The following is a 10,393-nucleotide window of genomic DNA, read 5'->3' as shown; positions in this document are numbered from 1 at the left end:
AGAGCTTGGCTTCGGGGATGAATTTCATCTGTTTCACCCAGGTATGGCATATGTAGGGTGAGGGCTGGGACAGTTGTGAACAAGGGGATGTGCCTGCCTGGTGATCGGGGGTTTGCTTTCCTCTCTCGTGGGTTGGGTATTTGGCATTCTGCAGACACTGCACGCTTAGCATCGTGCTGAGACCATGAGGATGTCAGAGCAGAGTGCATGCAGGAGGGAGAGAAGGGGACCACAGCATCACCCTGCTGCCCAGACCCCAAACCACGTCCCAGTGCCACTTCTACAGGTGGGAAGTGAGCCTGGTGCCGAGCTAATTCCTCCCCAGGAGGAGGTGCGAGCACTGTGCTGGTCATTCCAGCCCAGCTCCTGCTGTGCCACACTGATGGAGGCACCCTTTTATTTTTGTATATCTGAATCTAAGCAGCTCTCGATGTTCTATGCACTTTCTTTGTCCCCATCACCTTCAGCAGCCTCAAGTCTCACCCTGCTTGCCCCTCTCCCTCCACCGAGAAGCACACACATGTTCGCACTACCTCGTGGTTTCCCTGCAGGCTGGCACATAGATCGGTACGTAAGGGAGAGGTTTATAACTCAGCAAGGCAATATAGCACCGAGGGAGGATGAAGCCACGCTCACCAGTGCCAGGAGGCCGGTGCCTCCTGTATGCCCAGCAGCCTCCACGTGTGCTGGTGCTCCCATCCCCAGGATGTCAGGGACTGTACAGACACAGCCTTATAGCATTAGGTGTGACTTTTCCCGTACCATCTGTGTGGTTTCGACTGACTGAAGCCTTTTTGGAGTCACCTGGATTCACGTTTCCCCGCCAGCCTCCATAGGATTCAGCCAGGCATGTTCCTACACTGACAGGCTTGAGTGCTACGTGTCTTGATCCAGATAATGTGTTTCTCTCTTGTTTTCTCCTCAACACACCTTGGGGCACTTTATGGTTACCACAGAGCTACAAAATGGGTGTGCTCGGAGCTGAAACCATGGCCAGGACATTCACCCCAGCAAGAGAGCCGTGCTTTGGACTCTGCCAAATCTGCCTTTGGTCACCCTGGTGGGAAAGGTGATACAGCACGGGAAAACCCAGGGCTCTCTGACATCCTGCAGCCAACCCAGCACCACTGACCATTGAGGAGAAGCTTACACATTTCCCTTTCTGCGTGCCTGTAATAACAGGATGCCGCCTGCATGGCTGCAATTAAAGTAGATTTGATTGGGAAACCTTCATCTGATGCAGCTTCAGCTGGATCTAAAAATTCAAATAAAAAGTGGAATGTGGTCGGGTCTTCAGGTGCAACAGAAAACCAGGCAGGTAAAATGGCTGTTGGCAGAGGAGGAAGGTAACATCTTGTAGGTGGTTTCCTCTGCTGCCAGCGGCTGGGGCCGGTGCTTTGATGGGGAGGGGGAAAGCAGAGGCACAGACTGCAGCATTAGAGGGACTCCGCTCGCCTTGTGCAGCTTTGAGTTTGAGCTGCCCACGGATGACTGCCACAAAGGGTTTTACTGTGCCTTTCAGCAAAGTGAAAGGATTTCAATCCTCCTCAGAAAGGGAAAACGCAAGAAAAGCCTAAATTCAAAGAGGTCGTTTGACAGCACATACATTAAGCTGAGGGAATGTCTTGGTTCTTGTTGCCTCTTAACATTCTCTCTTCTCCTTAAGAAATGGGTTGGTCTCAAAAAAAGGGGGGAAAAGAGAGCCTCTGCATACCACTAAAGTCCTTTGTACCTCGGGGAAAGGGAAAAATCTGTACCTGAAGAAAGGGATGGGAAGCAATTCAGGCCGGTCGTCTCCATTTTACAAAGCTGCATTTAGAAATGTTCCAATTCAGGCTCTGATTCCTCCCTCCCTTCCACACAGTTGCACAACATTTGCCCAGTGGCTGGTCCCAAACTTTGCTGGACCCGATGCCAAGGGCTGGACGTGAGCTTTGCTCCGTGCTGAGGCTGCCCATGTCGTGCTGACCTTGACGATCCTGCAGCAGCTTTAACAAGAGGTGTTCCCCTCCTGCCCTGGTGTAAAGTGATCTGGAAAGACACCTTTTCTGGGAAAAGGGCCATCCAGTAAGGCTGCTGGGGGTGGATGGCTGGAGGAGTCGAGCAGGGAACTGGCTGAGCCTGGTGGTGGGTCCATGGGCTGGCAGGGTGCGGGAGGAGTTGGTGCTGCTCCCATAAAACCATTCTTCCTGCTACTGGGGTGAAATGCTGGGATTTCTGCTCCACATCTTGGTGGCATTGACACAGTAGCTCTTGCAGATGGAAAAGACTGATCACAGACCTTAAATAAAGATGAACTGAAGAGTTATAACTCCTGTCGTGGCTGTGAAACCTGGGTGAGGGGCTCGACCTCTTCTTTCCTGCCAACGCAGACTTATTACTGAGACATTCACTACATATATCACCCCCTGTGCATTCATATCCCAAAATGTACACGCTTGCACACCCATTTCTGTCCTTGCACGAGCATAGGCTGCCTGCTCACCCCGGTGCCCTCCGGAGCACACCGAGCCACCTCTCGCCTGGCATCCTGCCCTGGAAGCAGCACCAGCGGTGACACGGCCTTGGAGGCACGGCTCATGGGACACGGCGTGTAAATCCAGCTGAACACGAAGCCCGTGCCTCCTCAGGAGGTGCCCAATCAGCCAGGTTTGATCGATACGCAATTAGAGAATTTTTAGCCCAAACCACTAACTCCGAGAATGAGAAATCCGCAGGATATTTTTTAATAGAAACGCTCCACTGCCTAAGGATAGTGCCTCTGCCTCTGGGTGAAGATCTTCTGGAACACGTTTGGTGTAGAGCTGGGCAGGAAAATGGCAGGGAGCTGGTGGGGGGGGCATGAAGGAGGGGAGAAGGGGCTCTGCCCTGCAGTCCATGGCATGAATACAGCCTGGGTTAGCAGCAGCCAGGGGCAATCCCTGTTGGGTGGGTGTCTGCCGGCTTGCCTGAGATAAGAAAAGATAAGATAAGCTGTCAGGCCCACAGCACACGTTGCTCCCAACTCCAGAGCTTCTCTTGGTGGTTTCTTGGAGTGGCTCAAGGAGCCCCAACCCACCCTTGGGACAACACAGCCAGGACAGGGCACAGATCCAAGCAATGGCACAGGATGGTGAAAGCAGACTTCTGGCAAGGCTCTCCTTGCTTTGCACAGTCAGGCAGGTTTATCCTGTATTTCTGGAAGCTGGCATCTCCCCCCGGGACTGTTGTTGTTTTCAGAGCAGGAGAAAGGAACTCGGGATCACCTCTACCAGGTGCCTTTTGCACAGAGGCTCCCACCACTGCCCTGCAGAGCGCACCGACACCAGGCTGATAGCAGGGATGCTTCGCGTGGGTTCAGAGGGAACAGCACCTACTCAAATAAAGGTGCTCCCAAACACACCCATTCCTGCCTTCTCTTTTAATTTCCCCACCACTCCTGGATGTGCTGCAGGGCCAGCACTGCAGATGAGGTTTTCGGTGCCTTTCTCTGCTGTCAAATGTGCTACAATCAGTGCTTCCCCCAGAACAGAGCACCTCCTACTTGGCCACTTAATGTGTATACAGCCACTTAGGTATAAATATATAGGTTTAAAATTAAAATATTGTTGTTACTGCCTCTCGGACTGTGTAAAATACATAAAACCTACCAAAATACTTCTGTAGCTAAAGAGCTGTTGTTTTATCCTTGGAGCTAGGCAGCTTTATAAAGAGCTTTTCATATAGGAGCAAAAAATAGGCACTGTGGAGGGCAGACAATGCTCCGAGAGCATGGAGTGGAATGGGGGAGCTGCAAATTAAAGGACAGCGTAGGGAAGAGCTGCATTAAAGATTCCACATCTCTGCTGCAGACGGGGATGGCTGATCTCTTTCCTGCTCTACTGTCATGCTCTATTTTCTTTCTCTTTATGGCGGAGGGGAGGTGAGGTTTTAAAACCTGCCAGGAACGCATCCAGCCCCGTTCCTCTGGGTGAGCAGCACCGCAGGCTGAACCAGCTTTCTCCAAGCTCCCTCCCACCCCCAGGCCCCCCTCCCCCTCGTAATCCAGGCTCGAGTACCATCATTTTCATATCAGTACTAATTACATTAATTATTCTCCTCAGTATAAAACTCATTAAGCTGGAATTTATGGTTCATTAACTCGGAGCCAGAGCGCTAGCTCCTTCCTCGGTGCAGTGGTGTGGGGCCAGGATTATTTCTGTCCTGGCTGGGGGCAGGCTCTGAGCCGGGTCCCTTGGCCACAAAGCAGGCAGGGAAGGGATTTCTGAGGCACGGTAGGAATGGAAATGTCCCCACAACCCTTGGTGCTGGCCCAGAGAGATGTGGTTTGTGAGTGAGAGCAGCCAAGGGAACGCCTGCAGGTGGGCTATGCACCAGGGTGGGTCAGGACCGAAAAGTGGGGTGGCGTGGGGAGAGGGTTGTGCTAGTGCAGAACATCCAAAAAATGTCCTGGCTTCTCCATCAGGGGTGAGGGGTGGTTCCCTGGTGGGCTCTCCTCCAGGGCAGTCCCACATCAGCCCTTCGTGGTGGTGGAGGAGATGCCGAGCCCAGCCTGGCTGCTGCTGAGACCTGTGCTGGGTGAGGAGAGCTCCCTGTCCCATGGGGTGGTGGTAGGAGAGGACACCTGGCTGCCACCAGCCCTCTCCAAACAGCTCTGTCCTTGTCTTCTAGAGGGTCCTGGTCCTGGTGTGTAAAAGCAGTCCCAGGGATGGGAGGGAAGGAAGAGGAGACATCGCACATCCCTGCCCAGGACTCAGGGTCTGGCCCAGCTTGTCCCCAACTGGCCTCCCCCGACTGAGCACAGGCAGCCCCAGGAGATGGAAATGACAGGCAGGCTGACCTCCTAATGGACCCGACTGATGGAGAATCCATTTCCTGAGAGCAGTACCTCCTTCGCGCTGCACAGGTTCCTATCACGCTTCCTAATTACTGTAATTAAGCAGTCATGCTGAGTGATGTTAGACAGAGGGTTCAGAGTCGTTGCAGGTCTGCAGAAGATTAAACCAGTCCTGGCTTCAGTGCCTGAGCTCTCCTCGGTGATGGCGATGATGAAGATGGGAGCTGGAGACAGAGCTTCATGGCACGGGGTCATGGCATTTGTCACGGCTCGGGGGTCGGCCCTTGTCACTTGTGGCCAGAGCAGGAGGGGACACAGCCCTGGTGCCCTGCCCATTCTCTGCGTCCCTGCATCTCCTGGAGACAGACAACTGCCCTGCGTGGTGGTTTTGAAGCTCTGGAAGGGGCAGGTCGTTGTGTCTAGCACAGAGATGCTCATAGCCTGCAAGTCTATTTTGTCATTTGTCAAGCAAAAGAACAAAAATGCAGCTGGGTTTGTGCAAGCGAAGGGTCCTGCGAAGCAGAGGGGAGTCCAGCTCCACATTATTCACTCGGTACCCACCATTTATCTTCTGGCTCCCTTGAGCTAGGGGGTCTGGGGTTAGTCTATAACCACGTACGTCAATACCATGGTGATCATGGAGCTGGAATCCATTTCTCTATGGTTTTATACTGCAGCCTGATCAGTTTAGCAGTGGCCTTCCCTGAGGCGCTTGCTGACAATAGCAGAGGACTGGAGACAGCCATTTAGTCCCACAGCTGCATCCCACCCTCCTCAGCCTCTTTTTCCCCTAAAGGGCACCCGGGGTTTTGCAGATGTCCTTCTATTCACACGGACAGTGAGACACGCTGAACAAGAGACCATGGCTCAGTTCGTATACAATTGGCATCTAATTCATTTCTCTGTGAATGTGAAAATCAATACTGTTTGCAGAATGCACAAAGACTCTCCTATCGGTCAGTGTCCCTGTTAGATTCATTCCTGGCTGCCAGGAGATCCTTGCAGGAGGTGGTTCTGTGAGCTGAAGAAGAAAAACGATGGTCCTATTTCTCTAATGAACCCTGAGAAGACTCTAAACTTCTGCCCCCAGTAGATGGAAAGCATTTCTTGGAAATCAGCTGTATGAGATGGACTGGATTTCCTTGGAATTTTGCCTGGCTAGTCAAATTCTGGGCCTTGGTTTTGCTCCAGTTAAGGTCAAAGTGCCTCCTTCCACATCCAGGAACATGCATCCCTTCAGCAGATGTTAAATGACTTCAGCTCTGTTTGTGCTAGCGGATTTTGTGGGCGAAACCATAGAAGCCAAGTTTCATCTGTCCCAGAGCATCAGAGCTCCGCAGTTCCCTGCAGCTCCCCGTGCCTCTCATTGAATCTCTAGCAAACATCTTCAAAAAACTGCTCAGCCTCCACATCCCACTCCCTCCGCCCGTGCCAGGAACAACTCCAGCCCTGCGGTCGGCGCATCCAGCGATATCTGTTTTTCCACCTGGAGACCTTCCAGGGCTTTGCACAGCTGCTGACAGCTTTCCCCTTCCTCCCTGCTCGTCTTCTCGGTGTGCCACGGGCTCAGCCCTCAGCTTCCAGAGCTCCTCTCGTGCTGCAGTTTCGTGGCACCACCTGCAGCCGCCGAGCCAGCGACTTTTCGCAGGGCAGGACCCCCAGGCTGAGGGCTCCAATTTGCAGCTGCTCCTTTTGCAGCCTCCTCTTCCCAAAGCCTGCAGCACGGTTACTCACAGCCCATCCCTGCCTATCGATGATCAACCAGCTGGAGTGTGATTGCTTGTTATGTCTCAGGGTGTGCTGATAAATGGCACTGGTAGGCTGGCCATTTTCCAGTCATTGGGCCCTTAGCACCAGAAATCCTTTATTTTATTTTTCCCTAATAACAATAATAATAATGATAATAATAATAATAATAATAAAGCAGCCCTAGACTTTAACATTAATGTTAGTTTTACCTTTTCCTTTCTTTCCTCTGCAGTCGAAATAGATGGGTGTTGCTAGAGCAAATACCTGCCACGCTTTTTCCCACTGTTTCTCTTCTGTGTGGTTTTTACCCCATGGTTTGAGCTGATGCAGAACGCATTCCTCTGGACTGAAAATTCTTTTTTTTTTTTTTTTTTTTTAATGCAGTCACAGAACTCCACAGAAATTTTTAGACTTTTTTTTTTTTTTTTTTTTCTGAGCACTGAACTCTTCTCTTCCTATTCAGTCTGCTAATTATCCTTTTTAGCTTGCTTTTGCTCTGTTTTCACAGATCTCTTGGTTTATTTATATCTACCTATCTATAATGATTTCAGAACCATTACTCACAGCAGCACCAGGAAACATTACATTTCCCAATTTACAATTGCAATTATGATATCCGTCAGAAACAAATGCAGCTGCCTTTAATTTTAAGCAATATTTTGATCATAATAATTAAAAAAGGAACTTATGGCATCGCGCACATTAGAGAAATTAATATAATTTCCTGGCTGTTTTAAAAGGTGTGCAAAGTAGTGGTCGCTGGGTGAGAGATTTAGGGGAAAAAAATTAACCTTTTTAGCTGCTTTTACCACTTTTCAGGGCACACTGCAAACCCTAATGATGTTGTTCTTGAGAGTTAACTTCTCTGCAGAATTTAATACGTGAGTTTCTCTGTCCTTCAACTTATTTTCCCTCTACTTTTCTCTTTGTGAAATTGCTAGTTATTAAACTGTTTGTGTGCAAACAAGAACATTTTCCTGTCACCGTTCATTTCAGCTTGCCTGTTTGAATGAGCAGGGACAGATGAGATCCAGTTGGTGATATAATCATTCCCACAATTGCATATTACAAACTCGGTAACAAACAGCAGCAGATCCTGAGTCTTGTGTGCTTCATTCTGCTTTACAAGACACAGCATGTGCTGAGCGAGTCTGGATTAATGACAAGTGTCTTTGAGGGAAGCAAGGATGCAGATGAACAGCCGTGGAAGAACATCCCTTTCATGAGTGCTGGGGCTCGTTCAATTAATTTTAATGTGCTCTTTCAGTCAGGAAAGGTGAAAGTTGACTTCTTGTTGTCTTGGTGGCAGAGGATTCATCTGGGCGTGACTTTCCTTGCTGTATTCTCTACTGCTTTAATCTCCCAGCTCACGACTTCTCCTGGGTAAGTTCTCAGCCCCATGCAGGGACTTGCCAGAGACCTCTGAGCCTCTGCAAATCCTCAGTCAACATGATTCCTTCCATTTCAGTACTGACGTGCAGACCAACCCCAGAGGCTGCAGCTCTGTCAATACCGGGATGTGATGAGCAGAGGGCAGGGTGCCACGGCTGAGCCTGTCCGACTGCCTCCAGCACCTTCCATCTCAAAGCCATCAGCACTGAACACGCTGGGTCTCTCTCTGCTTGTTCCAGCTCCTTGGCTTCTAGGGAATGATTTACATTTACACCGAAGGAAGATGCAGCAAGCTTGGCTGTTTCTCTGCAAGACTCAGGCTGATGCACACGACATAGCACAGAGCATGCAGATTTGAGACAAGGATGAAATCCAAGCTTCCCCCTTTGCTGACTGCTCCTGCTCTGCAGGTCCCTGTAACGTGCTTGTGTCTCATCCTGCTGAGCTGTGCCCCCACGGTGCTCATTTAACCACTGGATGCCTTTCTCCTCACTGAGCTTGTTCTTCAGTAGTGGGATGTTAACAATAGGCACATAGGAATTGCCAAATTCGATCCGCTCTGTGGTTCATCCAGCTCACTACCCTTTCTGGGATGATGCCTATGCAATACCAGGCATCTATATATCCCCAAATACATGTCTTTAAGGTGCAAGGACCCGTGTGGGTGAGCAGAACAGCCAGGACAAGCACTCCTTGCACATTTCTGGCCAGCAGACATGGCACCCCATGCCCTGCCTGCAAACACATCCCATGGCAAGCCCCTCCGCTCCCACATCACAGCGTCTTTTTTTGTTCTTCTATGAGCACACGCACATACAGCAACAATGCAGAAAGAGAAAATGCCATTTCAAACAGAAAAAAAAAGGAGGCATGTGAGAGGAAGCACTGATTTTTTTTATGAATTTTCCTTCAGGTTGACACCTCATTTTAGCGGCCAGTGTGATCACATTCTTAATTTCAACCTCAAAAGGTCAGTTCAGTTAAAGAAAATCAAGCTGTAGTCAGTTCTCTCCGCACATCAGTGCTTGGAGCAACGAGCAATAATCACTCCCTGATCAGAACTTGTTTGCCATTATCTGCCTGGTGTTGGTCTATGATATATGAAGCAATTTTGGCTGCGACAGTTCTGTTCTGTGTGCACGCAGCTCTTTCCTGGTAAAAACTATACAGGATTGGCTTTTTTTTTCTTGTTGCTTTCTTTTTTCCTTACCGTGGAGCAATATTTTAAACTAAAAGGAGTTTTCAAACTGTAGTCACCATCATTCATCTTTACAGTCTCAGGGTACGAACAATCCCTTCATTAGACACTGAATTTCTCTCCATTACAACACTATCTGAATGCATTTATTCGGTCATTTATTAGAAGTCACTTGATGGGGTGTGGGGAAGGCGAGAACTAAATTAAAGCAAAAGGGTCGCGTGTGCGTACACACGCCTGTATATTGTAAGCGAGGAAGTCTATAAAAATATCCAAACTTAATAACTCCCATAACTCTGTAACGCAGACAAATGCTCGGCAGAAAACTTCCACTCGCCTCGAGGATGGCGAGGGAGACGGAGGCAGAAGAGGAGGCTGTCACCGAGCCTCCCCTGCCAGCCTTGAGATCTGGGGACCGAGCTGGGGCTGGGGCAGGCTTGTTTCTCTGGAAATGATGCAACCAGCATCCGAGGCTGTGCTCTGTCTGTCTCAGGACATGAGTGTCTCGTTGGTCGTACTTAGGTCCCGGAGACCTGCAGGCAGACAGGATTGAGGTGTAACATGGGCAGACAGGTTTGATTGTGCTGAGCCAGTGCTTTTAGGATTCCCCAGACCTGTCCTTGCTTTATGTTTTACTAATGGCTCAGGATCAGAGGCTGAATGTATAAATTCCAGTGTATAAAAATGTATAAAAGACCACGTGTGTGTGCAGTGGGCAGAGCAGGTGCCTCGGCTGGTCCCACAGGTCAAATCCCCTCCTGGCTCCAAGGGGGCAGTTGAAGCACGTTAATGCAAGAAAATAAAGCACTGGAAGTTCTGCATGGAAACATGAGGTATCACCAGGTTAATGCTGGGAATTTCGAACTGCTCCTTTATCGACAGCTCTTGTTTTTTGTCTTTTTTTCAGAAGTAGGGTTAGCCCCTTGGCCAGGTGAGCTCACTTTTGGATCAGAGCATGGTAAGGACAGAAACCAAGAACCTCTCACAGCACAGGCACAAGTCATACACCAGCTACACGTTCTCCCCTGTGCACAGCATGCCTCTCCTCTAAGCCTACTTCTCCCCCACACTTCATCCCCATCCCTTTGGCTCCCTATATTTCTCCTCATGCTGGGAGATGCCCATTTCCTACCATGGCATGAATTCAGCACATCAGCTGAACATCAGTGCTGATGGAGCTGTAACAGAGATTGCACCAGGGCTGTGTCTGAGCAGAATAAGACCACCGCCTTTCCACC

The 10,393-nt window shown here is 49.9% G+C and overlaps 1 long non-coding RNA gene across 1 annotated transcript; it reads left to right on the top strand.

Moving 5' to 3' along the window:
• The first annotated feature begins 4,114 nt into the window (after window positions 1–4,114).
• Window positions 4,115–5,851, top strand: LOC311422665. The gene is made up of 2 exons (XR_014685473.1): window positions 4,115–4,340; window positions 4,651–5,851. It is a non-coding gene; the product is annotated as an uncharacterized lncRNA (long non-coding RNA).
• Window positions 5,852–10,393: the final 4,542 nt, after the last annotated feature.

Source organism: Aythya ferina, assembly GCF_964211825.1.
Source record: "Aythya ferina genome assembly, chromosome: 22".
Classification (NCBI taxonomy): domain Eukaryota; kingdom Metazoa; phylum Chordata; class Aves; order Anseriformes; family Anatidae; genus Aythya; species Aythya ferina.
This window is presented reverse-complemented; position numbering and strand designations above follow the sequence as displayed.